This window comes from Callorhinus ursinus, unplaced genomic scaffold, assembly GCF_003265705.2.
Source record: "Callorhinus ursinus isolate GAN/ISIS: 27379988/994484 unplaced genomic scaffold, GSC_fseal_2.0 scaffold4, whole genome shotgun sequence".
Taxonomy (NCBI): Eukaryota; Metazoa; Chordata; class Mammalia; order Carnivora; family Otariidae; genus Callorhinus; species Callorhinus ursinus.
In genome coordinates, this window is record NW_027397066.1 from 110,943,677 (window position 1) to 110,948,861 (window position 5,185).

At 35.8% G+C, this 5,185-nt stretch overlaps 1 pseudogene; it reads right to left on the reverse strand.

Annotated features, from left to right (window-relative positions):
- Positions 1–1,448: 1,448 nt before the first annotated feature.
- Positions 1,449–5,185, reverse strand: part of LOC112825983 (3-hydroxyisobutyrate dehydrogenase, mitochondrial-like) — a 5,544-nt pseudogene continuing 1,807 nt past the window's right edge.

The window sequence follows — 5,185 nt, forward strand, 5'->3', positions numbered from 1 at the left end:
TAAAAACAAATGTCCATCAACTGATGAATAAACATACGTTCAAAGAATTAGATATTCTTTATAATAAAAGGGAATGAAATAATGCCAACATGCGACAATAAGCAACAAGGTGAAAGATCCTTGAATATATAATGCTGAGTGAAAGTAGCTAGTCACAGAAGACCACATAGTATATGATTCCATGCAAATAAAATGTCTAAAATAGGCAGAACTATAGACAGAGAAAGTGGATTAGTGGTTGCCAGCGCTGAGAGGTGAGTGACTGCTAATGGGCATGGGGCTTTTGGGGGGTGGTTAAATGTTCTAAACTTACATTGTGGTGTGGTAAAACAACACTGTGAATATAATAAAAAACATTGAATTGTACAGTTTCTACTGGTGAATTTTATGGTACTTGATTTATAGATATTTAAAGATGTCTTAAAAAAAAAACAACTATGGTAAATAATACCACATTGGAGCATTGTAACAAGAAAAGCAAACTACTTTGGGGATTTATTCTTTAGCATTAGCTGTCCTTACTTATTTATTTATTTATTTATTTTAGTTAAAAAGGGGCTTAGAAATAATATACTGCAGTTTCCTACTTTTATAGTAAGAAAACCAAGGCCTAGAGGGATTACTTACTTGCACAAATTTTTTTTATTATCAGCACAGATTTTTACTTGAATTAAAAATCATATGGTTATATCTAGAATAATATAATAATTAAAGCAAATACCATGGCTCTGAAACAGTTCTAAATATGTTATTCTTTTGAAGTAAAAAAAAAATTCCATAGTAAGAATGTATAAGGAAGGAAAAATATAAAAAACAAGTTTGCTGAGTATTAGAAGTTGTTACAAGAGGGACACACTAAAATAATATAACAGAGTCCAAATTATAAAACATGAAGCAAAGAGTTCTCTTGCTTTATCAACTCCTGGAAAATAAATCAGTAACCTCTGTAATGTAAGAATACCACCACTTGGTTAACAGGACAAACTTCCTGAGGGACACAGGTAGTAATTAACTATACTACCCCTTTTTCTGACTCCTTTCCTCACACCAATTTCTTTTCTTTAAGATAGGTTTCATCCTGTTGAAAAAAAAATTTGTTTTTATTTGTAAAGTGGAGTAAATAAAAGCCTGATTGAAGTATGAAATGATGTAGTTGAAGATACTCAGGGATCAAACTTTTGAGAAAGGTCAGTCAGCTAGTTAACAGAGAACATCAGGGGCTTGCAAAGAAAAAAAATAAAATCAGATAATACATGTTTGCTAAATAGATAAAAAAAAATAAGCAATTAAAAATGGGTGAAGAATCCTAGAGTTTACTGGGACCTAGACAATCACAAGCAGACAGGTGACCTTTGACCCATTTACTTGGGGAGAGAGCTATAAGGATGCTCCAAGATAGAGTTTGGTTTTCATCAGTGTCCACAGACAGAGGGTAAACTCAGAAGGTCTCATAGAAACTGGTAGACGCAGGAAAAGTCTTTCTTTGGGTAACCCTTTGCACACATCACCGTGTAGACCTGATGGGCTTCACTCTCCGGAAGGACTGGGCTCTTTCTGATGGTGGCAGAGTCTTGCGCTAACTCCAGATCCTTAGCCATGAGTGTTGCTCCAAATCTACCCTAATAGTTATTAGCAGATGGAACTCCATCCCTCACCCCAGGTACAGGGTTGTAAGTGTCACTTGACCAACACCATACTGAGATCATATTTAGGATTTTAGCCAACAGTTTTGGGTCAAGCCCTAACCTGATTCCAAGATTCATAGCTTCAGCAGTTCCAATCATCCTAGTAGTTAACAGCATGTTGTTGCAGGTCTTTGCAGTTGACCTGGTCCCTATGGCTCCCCAGTATACCACTTTGAAGCACATGCACCCCAACAACTCTTGGGCAGCAGCAAATTTATCTTTGACTCTTCCCACCATAAACGTGAGGTTCCCAGATGGAGCAGCTCCCACACCACCAGAAATGGGCATCCATGAAAACTGCTCCCATTTTCTCAACTTCTTTGGCCAATTCTTTTAAAAGTGCAGGATCAATAGTACTGGAATCTATTAATAGTGAGCCTTTCTTCACTTTTTTTAGAATTTCATTTGCTCCAGAATAACTTTCTGTTGCATTGATACTGGTAAGCAACACTGTAATAATTCTGTCAGTTTTTTCCACTACGTCTGCTGAGGAATACACTACCTCTTTGTACACATCAGGGAACACATCATAAATAATGAATGGAGGGTGCCTGGGTGGCTCAGGTGGTTAAGTGTCTGCCTTCAGCTCAGGTCATGATCCCAGGGTCCTGGGATCGAGTCCCACATCGGGCTCCCTGCTCCTTGGGGGCCTGCTTCTCTGTCTCTCATGAATAAATAAATAAAATCTTAAAAAAAAAAAAAAACAATATTAAAAAAATAAATAAATAAATAAATAAATAAATAAATAAATAATGAATGGATAGCATGAGATTCTTTGCCATTGAATTCTCCATGTTGCCCTGTCAAATGAATCCAACTGGAGTCTTAGAAGCCACTGACCTAAAACACACCACTGCAAGGCTGGCCACTGCCAGGTGCTGACGGTGGCTCCAATACCAGAGTCTAGAGACAATTCCACAGATAGAGCCATAAGGAGCCTGACATGCTGCCCCAATCCCACCTCCCCAAGGTGACCTCCCCACTCCCGGCTTGCCCACTCACTGCTTACACAAGCTATTAAAGGCAATATAATAGCAAAGCCTACTCACATCATTGTGTAGATTAAATTCTGTAAAGCCATTTGCAATCTACAAAGTGCTATATCAATATATGTTATATATTAATGTGTTACATATTATATATAATAATAAAACAGAATGTTTTGTTATTATTTATGACTTCATTAGAGTGAAGTCTAACTTGTTTAATATTCATTTTGAAAGAGAATAAATTATGACATATGAATTGATACAATTTCAATTTATATTGCCTCCTGCATCTACTGAGAACTTTTTTTAGTGTTTGGAGAGTTTCTTCGTAGCAACTTAGGGGATACAGTATTTTTTGATCATTTTAAACTATATTTTTAGAAGGAAATAAACTCTCTCTGGGTTTAAGATAATATAAAAATCAAAATCAATAGAGAATATATTAGTCTGGGATTGGTTTTGAAAGTTCTCATATAGATCAGGGGGTCAGAGCAGTGAATTGAGTCTCCTCTCCTTAATGGGTTTTCCCTTATATTATTTAAAGTACTCAAAGAGAATTAATCCTTGTTGTGGAGAACATTAAAGGAATGGATCAATTTTTCCCTCAAAGGAGCTTTCAAATAACCCATATGACCTTTGCCTTTTTGATTGTTCAAATCCTAAGATATCTTAGTGTGTCTCTTGAGGTTTCTTTTTTTCTTCTTCTTTTTCAGTATTTGTGTTAGGCGTTGGTTTTTGCCTGGGGCAAGAACCTAAGAGAGGAGAAATAGTAATATTTTAAAAGCACAAGAATCTAATATGCATTTTTAAATCTAACAATTAAAAAGCTATTTTTTTCTTAAGCAAAGAAGAATCTAGGGAGAAAATTTGAAGGACTTGAAAATTGCAAAAATTAAACTTCTATAAATATTTCAAAAAATGTTTCTATTCAAGTCTCTATTTGACCATGATCATGATCATTTTCCCTATTTTCCTGAAGAAATTTTTCATCAATTTTGCTTTACTTAATCAAGGAAATATATGTACATTCTTACAAATATGGACATATTCTTGCTCAAATCACTTTTCTAGCACTCATAAAAAGATACATTATTTCATTAAATCATCTCTCTAGATGCTTTTTCCATATTAGGAAGAAAAAAAAAATCCTCTAGTTGATTGAAACTTGGCCAAACCTATTTATCCTGGTTTTAGAAAGATTACTAAGGAATTTAATGTCAGATTTTTATTTCTAATCATAATTGAAGAGGTGATCCCAGTTATTCAGTTATTCAGTTCGATATTATTTAATTTCTAGTATTATTTTATTTTGCTTACTCTACATCCATGATGCCAGAGTGGAGAGTTTTGAGGCAATCAAGTACGATTTGAATAATGACAAGTCACAAGGGGTTAACAGAGATTTTTTTTTTTTAAGATTTTCTTTATTTATTTGACAGAAAGAGACACAGCGAGAGAGGGAACACAGCAGGGGGGAGTGGGAGAGGGAGAAGCAGGCCTCCCACCGAGCAGGGAGCCGGATGTGGGACTCGATCCCAGGACCCTGGGATCATGACCTGAGTTGAAGGCACGACTGAGCCACCCAGGTGCCCCGGGGTTAACAGAGATTTTGACATTTTTGAGTGATTCCTTTTTCATTAGAAGTAACTTAAAAAAAGATAAACATTAAAATGACATAGCCCTTCTCAAAAATTATTTTTGAAATATTATATTTTCATACTTCCTATTTAAAAAAAATTCCAAATATGTTCATATGGAAATAGCAAAATTATGTTATTTTTACTTAAGATCCAGTTCATTAATCCCTTTGTGCTAAGAATTACTACTGTACCTATGCCACCTGCAAGATTGCCTTACTCAAAAGTCAGATCAATTTTTTTTAATTGGTAAACTTCCTTCTTCCTTGGGAAAACACACATAATATTCCATTATTAAACTTTTGAAGTCTTTATGATCTGCAGTGATGTCCACTTTCATTTCTGATATCGGTCATTTGTATCCTGTATTTTCTCAAACAGTTTGGCCAGAGGCAAAGTAATTATATGAATTGTATCAGTTTGGGTCCTCCTAAAAGCAAACACCAAGATGGGATTTGTTGCTCAAAGGATTTACTACGGAAATGCCTGCAAAAGATAAAAGGGGAGGAGGGGACTGAAATCAACTGGGAAAACCTCCAGACCACATTGTAAATTTGACAGCTATGAAAAAAGGGGAAAAAAAAAAAGGAAGAATTGGGTGGGGAAGACCCTCGGACACAGCACGGTTCTGAGGAAGTTTTGACCAGGGCACCTGGGTGGCTCTGTTGGTTCAGTGACTGCCTTTGGCTCAAGTCATGATCCTGATGTCCCAGGATCCACATCGGGATCCTAGCTCGGCGGGCAGTCTGCCTCTCTCTCTGACCCTTCCACCTCTCTCTCTCTCTCAAATAAATAAAGAAAATCAAAAGAAAGAAAGAAAGAAAGAAAAAGAAAGAAAGAAAGAAAGAAAGAAAGAAAGAAAGAAAGAAAGAAA